Genomic DNA, 14,888 nt, shown 5'->3' with positions numbered 1-14,888 from the left:
GGGCAAGTTTTGGTTGAATAAAAACAAGATTTCCTACCAAATAAAGCCCCCTGTAAGCTGATAGGGTGCATAGAGGCCCCTAATAGCCAATCACAGCCCTTATTTGGCTCCTCCGTGAACTTTTATGGTGCTTGTGTTGCTCCCCAAGTCTTTTTACATTTGACTGTGGCTCCCGAGTAAGAAAGCTTGGGGGTCCCTGTCTTACTGTCACCATATTGCCCTACTGTCGCCATCTTTGCGTGACTTCAGAATACCGAAGTGATGGCCTTTCCACCGGAAACATCTATTGCTACCAGTGGAAAGTCATTTTGGATCAGTTAGTCGCCCGCGATTGCAGAGATCTATCGTGGGCGACTGAACCGCTCCCTGGGTCCTTAACCTTAAGATGGCCATACACTGTAAGATCTTCTTCCGATATGCCCACCTATGGGTGGACGTTAACGGTCAAATTAGATCGTTTGGACCTAGGGCCAAACAATCAAATAAAAACGGTGGGCATCGGCACTGTCGGTTCGGGAAACGCAACAACTAGCCAATGCGGTTTCCAATCCGACGTAAAAATAAAATCTGCCTGATTTCAGGTCAGATGTTGGTCGGGGAGGCCCGTCAGTGGTGCCCATACACGGGCAGATAAGCTGCCGATGTATGGCCAACTTTAGTAAGATTAGGGGCAAAGCAGATAGCATATCCTTAGCCTAATATGGGACACACTATCTGCTTTGCCCCTATTCTTACTATTATGGGATATGCTATCTGCTTTGCCCCTAATCTTACTATTATGGGATATGCTATCTGCTTTGCCACTAGTCTTACTATTATTGGATATGCTATCTGCTCTGCAGAGTAGAGGTCCCCATACATGTTAAGATTTGCTCGCTTGGCGAGATTGCCAAGCGAGCGGATCTTCACCCGATATCCCCACCTACGGGTGGGTGATATTGGGGAGCGTGTAGGCTAATTCGATCGATTGGCCCTGGGGCCAAACGATCAAATTATATTGGTGGCAATGGGGCAGTCGGTTTGTGTTTGTTTTTTTTAACAGAGGAATTCTGGGATGATCTCCCATGGCACAAAGCGAAAATCTGGTTCCCATATATGGCACCCATCAGGCCACAAGGAGAGGCGGCAGTGGGATTCCGGCAGCTGTTCCACCCTTGTTTGTGACATTAAAGCGCTACAGGAAAACAATGTTATTTTAACTTTAGGCAAATATTAATAATATCGAGGCAGGACAAATGAAAATGTCCCCCTGGAGTGGAACCATGTGGCTCTCTTGTGTAATGACAACTGTACATTGACCTCTCAATTCCACACAAGCCCCCGAGGTAACAGAAGGTGGACACCAGAGCTCAGTGCAAGGGGTATGTCCCAGAGATCTATCAGAGCCACCAAGGGGGGGCGGGATATGATACCATCAGAACAGCTGAGTCAACATGTCTCAGCCCTTGTTACCTGCTGACAAGGCTCATTATGGAAGACAAGGGGCAGGCAATTAATCTGCTCGCTCAAGGACCCCCCACTGGCCTGTCAGATTGGGAACTGGGAAAAGCAACAGAACTGCACAGAGACATCACGAACAGAAGCTCAGCGATACAATCTCTTTTCCATTAAAAAGGCTGGGAACTATATTTAATGTGAAGAAACCTGGGGCAAAATAGAATTTCTGTAAAACCATTATTTATATAAAGAAGTGATGGGCAACCAAGGAAACTTATCTCTTGAACTATAGCTTTCATGCCTTCCAAGATGCCCTGTTGTCATCTTGGCCTACTATATCTGATCTCTCATTCCACAGCCCCAGTCCCTTCCCAGAGGCTATTATCCCCCCACTGCTACTATAGGCACCATCTCTCCTTACTATACCTGCTATCCCACAGCCCCAGTCCCTTCCCAGAGACTATTATCCCCCCACTGCTACTATAGGCACCATCTCTCCCTACTATACCTGCTATCCCACAGCCCCAGTCCCTTCCCAGAGGCTATTATCCCCCCACTGCTACTATAGGCACCATCTCTCCCTACTATACCTGCTATCCCACAGCCACAGTCCCTTCCCAGAGGCTATTATCCCCCCACTGCTACTATAGGCACCATCTCTCCCTACTATACCTGCTATCCCACAGCCCCAGTCCCTTCCCAGAGGCTATTATCCCCCCACTGCTACTATAGGCACCATCTCTCCCTACTATACCTGCTATCCCACAGCCCCACTCCCTTCCCAGAGGCTATTATCCCACTGCTACTATAGGCACCATCTTTCCCTACTATACCTGTTATCCCACAGCCACAGTCCCTTCCCAGAGGCTATTATCCCACTGCTACTATAGGCACCATCTCTCCCTACTATACCTGCTATCCCACAGCCCCAGTCCCTTCCCAGAGGCTATTATCCCCCCACTGCTACAATAGGCACCATCTCTCCCTACTATACCTGCTATCCCACAGCCCTAGTCCCTTCCCAGAGGCTATTATCCCCCCACTGCTACTATAGGCACCATCTCTCCCTACTATACCTGCTATCCCACAGCCCCAGTCCCTTTCCAGAGGCTATTATCCCCCCAATGCTACTATAGGCACCATCTCCCCCTACTATACCTGCTATTCTACAGCCCCAGTCCCTTCCCAGAGGCTATTATCCCCCCCACTGCTACTATAGGCACCATCTCCCCCTACTATACCTGCTATTCTACAGCCCCAGTCCCTTCCCAGAGGCTATTATCCCCCACTGCTACTATAGGCACCATATCTCCCTACTATACCTGCTATCCCACAGCCCCAGTCCCTTCCCAGAGGCTATTATCCCCCCACTGCTACTATAGGCACCATCTCTCCCTACTATACCTGCTATCCCACAGCCCCAGTCCCTTCCCAGAGGCTATTATCCCCCCCCTGCTACTATAGGCACCATCTCTCCCTACTATACCTGCTATCCCACAGCCCCAGTCCCTTCCCAGAGGCTATTATCCCCCCACTGCTACTATAGGCACCATCTCTCCCTACTATACCTGCTATCCCACAGCCCCAGTCCCTTCCCAGAGGCTATTATCCCACTGCTACTATAGGCACCATCTCTCCCTACTATACCTGCTATCCCACAGCCCCAGTCCCTTCCCAGAGGCTATTATCCCCCCCCTGCTACTATAGGCACCATCTCTCCCTACTATACCTGCTATCCCACAGCCCCAGTCCCTTCCCAGAGGCTATTATCCCCCCACTGCTACTATAGGCACCATCTCTCCCTACTATACCTGCTATCCCACAGCCCCAGTCCCTTCCCAGAGGCTATTATCCCCCCACTGCTACTATAGGCACCATCTCTCCCTACTATACCTGCTATCCCACAGCCCCAGTCCCTTCCCAGAGGCTATTATCCCCCCACTGCTACTATAGGCACCATCTCTCCCTACTATACCTGCTATCCCACAGCCCCAGTCCCTTCCCAGAGGCTATTATCCCCCCACTGCTACTATAGGCACCATCTCTCCCTACTATACCTGCTATCCCACAGCCCCAGTCCCTTCCCAGAGGCTATTATCCCCCCCACTGCTACTATAGGCACCATCTCTCCCTACTATACCTGCTATCCCACAGCCCCAGTCCCTTCCCAGAGGCTATTATCCCCCCCACTGCTACTATAGGCACCATCTCTCCCTACTATACCTGCTATCCCACAGCCCCAGTCCCTTCCCAGAGGCTATTATCCCCTCACTGCTACTATAGGCACCATCTCTCCCTACTATACCTGCTATCCACAGCCCCAGTCCCTTCCCAGAGGCTATTATCCCCTCACTGCTACTATAGGCACCATCTCTCCCTACTATACCTGCTATCCCACAGCCCCAGTCCCTTCCCAGAGGCTATTATCCCCTCACTGCTACTATAGGCACCATCTCTCCCTACTATACCTGCTATCCCACAGCCCCAGTCCCTTCCCAGAGGCTATTATCCCCCCACTGCTACTATAGGCACCATCTCTCCCTACTATACCTGCTATCCCACAGCCCCAGTCCCTTCCCAGAGGCTATTATCCCCCCACTGCTACTATAGGCACCATCTCTCCCTACTATACCTGCTATCCCACAGCCCCAGTCCCTTCCCAGAGGCTATTATCCCCCAACTGCTACTATAGGCACCATCTCTCCCTACTATACCTGCTATCCCACAGCCCCAGTCCCTTCCCAGAGGCTATTATCCCCCCACTGCTACTATAGGCACCATCTCTCCCTACTATACCTGCTATCCCACAGCCCCAGTCCCTTCCCAGAGGCTATTATCCCCCCACTGCTACTATAGGCACCATCTCTCCCTACTATACCTGCTATCCCACAGCCCCAGTCCCTTCCCAGAGGCTATTATCCCCCCACTGCTACTATAGGCACCATCTCTCCCTACTATACCTGCTATCCCACAGCCCCAGTCCCTTCCCAGAGGCTATTATCCCCCCACTGTTACTATAGGCACCATCTCTCCCTACTATACCTGCTATCCCACAGCCCCAGTCCCTTCCCAGAGGCTATTATCCCCCCACTGCTACTATAGGCACCATCTCTCCCTACTATACCTGCTATCCCACAGCCCCAGTCCCTTCCCAGAGGCTATTATCCCACTGCTACTATAGGCACCATCTCTCCCTACTATACCTGCTATCCCACAGCCCCAGTCCCTTCCCAGAGGCTATTATCCCACTGCTACTATAGGCACCATCTCTCCCTACTATACCTGCTATCCCACAGCCCCAGTCCCTTCCCAGAGGCTATTATCCCCCCACTGCTACTATAGGCACCATCTCTCCCTACTATACCTGCTATCCCACAGCCCCAGTCCCTTCCCAGAGGCTATTATCCCCTCACTGCTTTAGTTGCATCCAAATACTATAGTTTGCATAAGGAAAATGTAATTCTAAGCAGGCCTGTTAATCACCTATTTTCTCCTACTTTTTCAGGGGGTCAGAACCAACAGTGCAGTACAACTGAGCACATATAATTTATGTATACTGGAAAGTTGCATAAAATTAAATTTACTTCCATTATGCTAAATAATGTTTTTGGGTGGATTTCCCCATTTTGCAAAGGTGGGGAATATTTAAGTAAACATTTGTGAAAGCCCCGCACCCCCATTTTAGCTTCAGGACATAAGCTGGGAGTTTCCCACTAATTAAAGTTAACTTTCTGACAAACTCCCTGTGGTGAGTAACAGGTCCAACTCTGACTAAATGCCTTATTATACCCCACTACTGTAGAGAAGCCAAAGAGAAGACATGACCAGGGTCTGTTCCCATGACTTCCCAAAGGGGACCAGTAGGATCAAAGGCAGAGTGGCCATTGCTACTGTCTGCCTGAAGGCCAAACTCGGCATTACCCCCTCCTGTGTGCAAAATCTACAAGGTAAAGAGATCACAGGCTTCCTCCTATGTCAATAAAGGCTGTGTGGATAGAATAGCCAGAGAGACCACCTGCTTCCAGTCCCAGGCACATAGGGGTCCTGCTAGCTCTCTAGCCATCAAGATCACTGTGCCCTTGGCTGGAAGATGTGGAGTTATAAAAGGGTTCTGGGGCCACATGGACAACAAATTCTCACAGTATGGCCCTTTTTGATGTTGGGCACACTATTTATAAGTAGAGTTTATCTTCTGTTTATAACAGGGAACATTCCTTCTCTGTATAACTGTATTTATACCTAGGGGCAGGAACTGCCATATTCTTTTCCTTAGTCGGTACTGGAGGGATTGTCTTACTGTGTCCAAATTCTACCCTACAGGCTCTATTTTGTCCTGCGGTCACTATCTCACCCTACTGTCTCTATCTTGTCTTACTTTTTTCATCTTGTTTTAATGTCTCCAATTTGCCCTACCGTCACCATCTTGTCCTGCTGTCTCATCTTTGTCTTACTTTAGCTATCTAGCCCTATTGTCTCCATCTTGTTCTGCTGTCAAGAACTTGCTCTACTGTGACCATCTTTCCCTACTGTCACCCTATCACCCTACTGTCACGATCTTGACCTACTGTCTTCATATTGTTTTAGTTTCAGCATCTTCTCCTACTATCTTCATCTTGTCATGTTGTCAACATCTCAATATACTGTCACTATCTTTCCCTTCTTTCACCATCTTGCCCTACTGTCGCCATCTTGCCCTACTGTCTCCATCTTGCCCTACTGTCTCCATCTTGCCCTACTGTCTCCATCTTGCCCTACTATCACCATCTTGCCCTACAGTCACCATCTTGCCCTACAGTCACCATCTTGCCCTACTGTCTCCATCTTGCCCTACTGCCGCCATCTTGCCCTACTGTTGCCATCTTGCCCTACTGTCTCCATCTTGCCCTACTGCCGCCATCTTGCCCTACTGTTGCCATCTTGCCCTACTGTCTCCATCTTGCCCTAATCTCTTTATCTTGTCCAAACGTCTCCATCTTGCCCTACTGTCGCCATATTGCCCTAATGTCGCCATCTTGCCCTACTGTCTCCATCTTGCCCTACTGTCGCCATATTGCCCTAATGTCGCCATCTTGCCCTACTGTCGCCATCTTGCCCTAATCTCTTTATCTTGTCCAAACATCTCCATATTGCCCTACTGTCTCCATCTTGCCCTACTGTCTCCATCTTGCCCTACTGTCTCCATCTTCCCCTACTGTCTCCATCTTCCCCTACTGCCGCCATCTTGCCCTACTGTCTCCATCTTGCCCTACTCTCTTTATCTTGTCCAAACGTCTCCATGTCCTTTTCATGTCCTATTAAAGCCACCCTTTTTCACCTTTTCTAAATATCCTTATTCTCTCCTCCTAACTGTTGCTCTGGGAATTCACCCCTATTTAACTCTATCTCGTTCTGTCCAGGGGCTGCTACAATCTGTTGTGTTAGTAAATAGGAAATGATGAAGGAATTACCCAGGGCAGAAAGGAAGTACATGAATGTAATGCAGAAGGCTAGAGGGGCGCAGTTGAAAGCAATTACAGTACTCAGGAAGTGCAAACACCATAAACCCAAAACCTGCCCCCTACCCCTGTTATAGAATAAATATGCCCTACACAGCACTCCAACGTTCTCTGACATGCTTTCCTGCAGGCCAGTTCCACCCCCGCAGTTTATTCTACTGCATTATGCTGTGTGTATATATATATATATATATATACATACATATAAAATACAAATAAATACAAGGTACAGTTGCAATAAGTTAAGAGTCAAAAAAACAAGAGGATGGAGGTCCCTGCCCCGTAGAGCTTACAATCTAGATACATATTAGCTATCTATCTGTGGCCTCTGTGGTGCCCTAGAAAGACTGGACTGTGGGTTTCAGTACAGGAGGAATACTGGGGGAGCAGGAAGAGTGGGAGAGTAGGTTTGCGTTTGGCCAAGTCAGAATCACTTCAGTGCCAAATACCTGCCCCCCCCCCCCCCCCCCCACACACACACAAGTTAGTTATAAATCAGCCTCTGACTACAGAATCAGATGTTTGGGTAAAACCTACATCCAAAGCTTTGATCACGCTGCATATACAAGCAGAGCTATATAAATAAAAATAAACATTCCCCCATGTGCAGTGAGTCCGTACCCACAGGTTACCCACCCCTGCTTTGGATGCATGTATTTTATTTATAATGTATTTGTTCATATATTATAAAACTTGTCCTTTTTATGGGGTATTAAGAACTTTGCAATAGGGGCTTAACTCAAGCAATTACGTATAATATAATGGGCAGATGCTTGTTTTCTATTGCCATGAGTGTACACATTTATGGTATCTCTCTGTACAGCCTATGAGCAAACTTAGGGGGCTGTTCCTGCTGAATTGTGCTTAGTACAGGGGAATCCCTATGTGCCATAGTTTTATGGTATCTCTCTGTACAGGCTATGAGCAAACTTAGGGGGCTGTTCCTGCTGAATTGTGCTTAGTACAGGGGAATCCCTATGCTGCCATAGTTTTATGGTATCTCTCTGTACAGGCTATGAGCAAACTTAGGGGGCTGTTCCTGCTGAATTGTGCTTAGTACAGGGGAATCCCTATGCTGCCATAGTTTTATGGTATCTCTCTGTACAGGCTATGAGCAAACTTAGGGGGCTGTTCCTGCTGAATTGTGCTTAGTACAGGGGAATCCCTATGCTGCCATAGTTTTATGGTATCTCTCTGTACAGGCTATGAGCAAACTTAGGGGACTGTTCCTGCTGAATTGTGCTTAGTACAGGGGAATCCCTATGCTGCCATAGTTTTATGGTATCTCTCTGTACAGGCATAGGGATGCTGCCATAGTTTTATGGGATCTCTCTGTACAGGCTATGAGCAAACTTAGGGGGCCATAATACATTCACAGTCCCACAGCTAATATCAAAAGGATATATATCACCATGTTTCATATTTTCCAATAAGTAATGGATCCTGCCCTTTCTTTTTCCTGTACACAATGGCAGCCTTTGATATTTGTGGCATTAAACAGGACACGCTCCTTGGCTCCGCAGAGCTGCCATATGGGGAGAGGGAATATTCCACCTTGCTCTGTGCATTCTGAATTCCTTCCATCGTATTCCCTATGGCAAACACAGGGAGCTTGGGGTCAGAGCTGGAAGGGCGAGCCTGGCCAAATTGCTCTTCCCAATCTGGCTCTAGGGGCAGCGGAAAGAGGAAATGTCAGAAAGAACCATTTGTAACAATAATGTTTTATATTAAATATATTTTTGACCACCCCTGTAAGCAGGTCCCCCCCAGGAATAGCCATGGTTTGAGGTATCTGGTAGATAAAATGGGCCCTATAGAACTAGAATGGGCGGCAGGGCCGCAGCTGGTATGAGACATTCCTTCCTGGGTTCTAGAATTCCCATAGAGATTCAGCTGTCTGAGCATCTGAGTGTAGGGATTACAGAGGGGCAGCAGGTGCGGGGCACATATCTGGGGATAGGCCTATAGGCTCCTAAAGCACCCAAGGCACCATGCATGTCAGTTTTATAGCCCGGAACTAGAGACTGAGGGGCCAGGCCAAGTATATTTAGTTCTACAGGTATGGGATCCCTTATCCGGAAACCCGATATCCAGAAAGCTCCGAATTACAGAACGCCTGTCTCCCATAGACCCCATTTTAATCAAATAATTCAGATTTTGAAAATTGATTTCCTTTTTCTCTGTAAAAATAAAACAGTACCTGTACTTGATCCCAACTAAGATATAATTACCCCTTATTGGGGGCAGAACAGCCCTATTGGGTTTATTTAATGGTTAAATGATTCCCTTTTCTCTGTAATAATAAAACAGTACCTGTACTTGATCCCAACTAAGATATAATTACCCCTTATTGGGGCAGAACAGCCCTATTGGGTTTATTTAATGGTTAAATTATTTCCTTTTCTCTGTAATAATAAAACAGTACCTGTACTTGATCCCAACTAAGATATAATTACCCCTTATTGGGGCAGAACAGCCCTATTGGGTTTATTTAATGGTTAAATTATTTCCTTTTCTCTGTAATAATAAAACAGTACCTGTACTTGATCCCAACTAAGATATAATTACCCCTTATTGGGGCAGAACAGCCCTATTGGGTTTATTTCATGGTTAAATGATTCCCTTTTCTCTGTAATAATAAAACAGTACCTGTATTTGATCCCAACTAAGATATAATTACCCCTTATTGGGGGCAGAACAGCCCTATTGGGTTTATTTAATGGTTAAATGATTCCCTTTTCTCTGTAATAATAAAACAGTACCTATACTTGATCCCAACTAAGATATAATTACCCCTTATTGGGGCAAAACAGCCCTATTGGGTTTATTTAATGGTTAAATGATTCCCTTTTCTCTGTAATAATAAAACAGTGCTTTGTATTTGATCCCAACTAAGATATAATTAATCCTTACTGGATGTAAAATAATCCTATTGGGTTTAATTAATGTTTTATTGATTTCTTAGTAGACTTAAGGTATGATGATCTAAATTACGGAAAGACCCCTTATCTGGAATACCCCTGGTCCCGAGCATTCTGGATAACAGGTCCTATACCTGTACTATCTAGCAGTAAAGTTCTATAGCAGCTTTGGTGCAATACAGTAATGCCCCCAAATTACCCCCTGCTGTGTTCATAATAAACCATATAAAAATACCAGCGCTGGCACTTTTCGGGCAATGCTTCAGGCGCTCACAGTGATGGCAGGGGATGTGGGTACTTCAGGCGGATCATCTTCTATGTATCAACAGGAGGAACCAACCAATATAGATTTAAATCTTGCAGTTAATTGGACGACATGGCGATCACTCCAATCTAATGGCATGGTTGGCAAGAAGCCCCATAGAGAACCCTGGTTGGCATAGGTAGTCACTAGGCTGTAGATCACTAGCTTCTGCCAATGTTATGGTGAGGCTTCCCGTAACCTCTTCTTCCAGCTGCTGTCCCTGAATTATATTTCCCAGGACTGTCATCTTATACACAGAGCTGTTATCCCCCATTGCCACCATAGAAATTTAATTTCACAGGCCACTTGGTGGGTATATTGGCAGCTGAGGGCTCTAATCTGCTGCTGGCTGCCCAAATCTTGGCAAAAGAATGTAGAATATAAATGTCCATGAGTTTAATTCTATATTGCAGTTAGGTCTCTGGTCTAGGGACCACTTTAGACAGAGTGTAGCAGAAATCAGTATGGCAGCACCAGTCATTACCCTTTGCTTAATCATCTGCAGGGGACATAGTGTAGGGTGCATGTGTGCTGCTATTGGTGCGCTCTGATTCATCCACAATAAGGACTTTAAAGGGATTCTGCCATGATTTTTATGGGGTACTTTTTATTTCTAAATGACACTGTTACACAGCAAATAATTCCCTCTGCCATTTAACCTTTTATTCTTGTACCAACAAATGTATTTGTAGCTGTAATATTGGTGTGTAGGCGCCATCTCAGTGCATTGTGCCTGAGTCTGAGCTTTCAGCCAGCGCTACACATTAGAACTGCTTTCAGCTAACCTATTGTTTCTCCTACTCCCATGTAACTGGAGGAGTCCCAAGCCGGACTTGGATTTCTTACTATTGAGTGCTATTCTGATACCTACTGGGAGCTGTTATCTTGCTCCCTTCCCATTGTTCTGCTGATCGGCTGCTGGGAGGGGAGCGGGGATATCACTCCAACTTGCAGCGCAGCAGTAAAGTGTGACTGAGTTTGTGCTGTCAGAAGGAGCCAGCGCTACACATTAGAACTGCTTTCAGCTAACCTATTGTTTCTCCTACTCCCATGTAACTGGGGGAGTCCCAAGCCGGACTTGGATTTCTTACTATTGAGTGCTATTCTGATACCTACTGGGAGCTGTTATCTTGCTCCCTTCCCATTGTTCTGCTGATCGGCTGCTGGGGGCGGGGGGGGGGGGGGATATCACTCCAACTTGCACAGCACAAGCTCCAGCACAGCAGTAAAGTGTGCCTGAGTCTGAGCTTTCAGAAGGAGCCAGCGCTACACATTAAACTGCTTTCAGCTAACCTATTGTTTCTCCTACTCCCATGTAACTGGGGGAGTCCCAAGCCGGACTTGGATTTCTTACTATTGAGTGCTATTCTGATACCTACTGGGAGCTGCTATCTTGCTCCCTTCCCATTGTTCTGCTGATCGGCTGCTGGGGGTAAGGGGGGGATATCACTCCAACTTGCAGCGCAGCAGTAAAGTGTGACTGAAGTTTATCAGAGCACAGGTCACATGGCTGTGGCACCCTGGGAAATGAAGAATATTGCTAGTCTCATGTGACATTTCAAAATTAAATATAAATAAATCCGTTTTTGTGTTTTTGAAAAACAGATTACAATGCAGGATTCTGCTGGAGAAGCTCCGTTAAAAAAAAAACATCTGAAAAGATCAAATTAAATATTTATGAATGTTATAAAAAATGCTCTCTCCTGCGGTGTGAGATGTACGTAGCACCCCCAGGTTATACTCAGTGCAGCTTTACTGCCCATGTGTCGGATAGAGTGCATTCCCTTTGATCCCATTTATTGTCCCAATAAACCCAATAAAGTGCCTCGTTGGTGAGGTGCGAAGGCCCAGTAATTGTACATGGCGCGGAGATAAAACAGGAGTTTATGGAGGGTTTCTCAGTGCCCCAGGGATATTTAGTCAGGATACTGAGCGCCATTAGTATTAGGTAACGGGGTATCACCCTATACACATGCTAATCTCCGGCCCAAGGCACTAAACACTTAGCGGCCTCTTCAGCTTTCCTGGCACAGTCTGTGCTCTAACCCCCAACATCAAGCTCAAGGCTTCCAAACAGAGAGTTCTCAGGAGCATTTGTTTAAAGGGAAACTTGAGCCACAGAATGAAAAAAAATGAAAAAAATTGCAATTCTAAGCAACTTTCCAACGTGCAGCTACTTTTTGTAAAGTCATTTGTAAATGTAACTACTACTGGAAGCAGTGTTTGTCTCTTCTTTGCTCTTCTCTGCACTGCTGGGTCTGACTCTTGAACAATATTGGTAAAGGGGAGGTTCAGCTTTAAATTAGCTTTTAGCATGATGTATTATTATTAACATTTATTTATAAAGCACCAACGTATTCCGCAGCGCTGTACAATAAGATAGACATTGATATTCTGAGACAATTTGCCCTTGGTCTTCATTTTTTTAATGGATTTTCAGTTATTTCGCTTTTTGTTCGGGCATTTCAACAGCTCTCTGGTTGCTAGGGTCTTGTTTACCCTAAAAACCAGGCAGATACCAGGAATATGAGTAGGAGAGGGCCTGCATAGAAAGATAAGTAATACGGAGTAATGATAACAATAAGACTATAGCCTTGCAGAGCAATAGTTTTTACCTGTTTGAAAGCTGAAAGGCAGAAGAAGAAGGCAAATAATTAAAAAAAAATAATGAAGACCAATTGCAAAGTTGTTAGGAATAGGCCAATAGGCAAACCACCCCTTTTAAAGCCAGCTCTCCTATAGACAATATCAGTCTCCATAGCTCAGTCTTCTAAATCCAGGCACATATTATACCTGCCTTATTAGCATTATTAGCATGCTGCAGACTGAGCTGGTTTCTGTGCAGCACTGCAATATGCATTTTCAATACATTGTAAAGTAGGTATTCAGCTTGCAGGTTGGATTTTTAAAAACAGAAACTTTGGGTTCTTTGATTTTCTTTTTTAAAAGGGAACATCACATTGACCTTGCAGAGGCACATAGGCTTGGCTTTAACCAATAGGGCTGGTTATAGAGAAAAAACATGGTCTCCGAGCAAGAACTACACCTCCCAGCATGCCCTAGGAGCCAGAGGCTGAAGACCGATTGGGCATTAGCTGTTAGACTGTTGCCCCTGGTTTTAGAATGAAAGCCTATATTTCATCAGATGGCTGGTATTAGTGACCCGATTAAGCAGTGCACCCTTGGTATCCATCATGCACTGCAGCCTGGCATACTTTAATCTTAACACAGTGCCCCATTATGCCCCAGCACACTGTTTTTATTTACTCCCTATTACAAACCTGGCACCCGTGTGCGTTTATACATAAAGCTGGCATGCAGCTAAATATGAAAGGACTTCTTTGCTTGGGCAGTTGCCCCTTAAATGACTGGCACGTGGCTAAGGAAGTATCATATATCTATAGGCATTCCCTGTGCATTCAGGGTCGGACTGGGGGGTGCAGGGCCCACCGGGGCTGCTGTCCCAGGGGCCCCGCACCCCACAATGTGCCCCTGCCGGCCATGTCCCCCAACATGCTCCATCCCACGACGCTCCCCCCTAACCCCCATATCATATATCTATAGGCATTCAATGTGCATTCAGGGTCGGACTGGGGGGTGCAGGGCCCACCGGGGCTGCTGTCCCAGGGGCCCCGTACCCTGCAATGTGCCCCTGCCGGCCAAGTCCTCCGATACGCTCCATCCCACGACGCTCCCCCATAACCCCCATATCATAAATCTATAGGCATTCAATGTGCATTCAGGGTCGGACTGGGAGGTGCAGCGCCCACCGGGGCTTCCATCCCAGGGTCCCCGCAATGTGCCCCTGCCGGCCATGTCCTCCGATACGCTCCATCCCACGACGCTCCCCCCTAACCCCCATATCATATATCTATAGGCATTCCCTGTGCATTCAGGGTCGGACTGGGGGGTGCAGGGCCCACCGGGGCTGCCGTCCCAGGGGCCCCGCACCCCACAATGTGCCCCTGCCGGCCATGTCCCCCAACATGCTCCATCCCACGACGCTCCCCCCTAACCCCCATATCATATATCTATAGGCATTCAATGTGCATTCAGGGTCGGACTGGGGGGTGCAGGGCCCACCGGGGCTGCTGTCCCAGGGGCCCCGTACCCTGCAATGTGCCCCTGCCGGCCAAGTCCTCCGATACGCTCCATCCCACGACGCTCCCCCATAACCCCCATATCATAAATCTATAGGCATTCAATGTGCATTCAGGGTCGGACTGGGAGGTGCAGCGCCCACCGGGGCTTCCATCCCAGGGTCCCCGCAATGTGCCCCTGCCGGCCATGTCCTCCGATACGCTCCATCCCACGACGCTCCCCCCTAACCCCCATATCATATATCTATAGGCATTCCCTGTGCATTCAGGGTCGGACTGGGGGGTGCAGGGCCCACCGGGGCTGCTGTCCCAGGGGCCCCGTACCCCGCAATGTGCCCCTGCCGGCCATGTCCTCCGATACGCTCCATCCCACGACGCTCCCCCCTAACCCCCATATCATATATCTATAGGCATTCACTGTGCATTCAGGGTCGGACTGGGGGGTGCAGCGCCCACCGGGGCTTCCATCCCAGGGTCCCCGCACCCCGCAATTTGCCCCTGCCAGCCACGTCCCCGATACGCTCCATCCCACGATGCTCCCCCCTAACCCCCATATCATAAATCTATAGGCATTCACTGTGCATTCAGGGTCAGACTGGGGGGTGCAGGGCCCACCGGGGCTGCCCGCACC

Source organism: Xenopus tropicalis, chromosome 6 (genome assembly GCF_000004195.4).
Source record: "Xenopus tropicalis strain Nigerian chromosome 6, UCB_Xtro_10.0, whole genome shotgun sequence".
NCBI lineage: Eukaryota > Metazoa > Chordata > Amphibia > Anura > Pipidae > Xenopus > Xenopus tropicalis.
The sequence above is the reverse complement of the archived record's forward strand: the minus strand, read 5'-3'. Positions refer to the sequence as shown.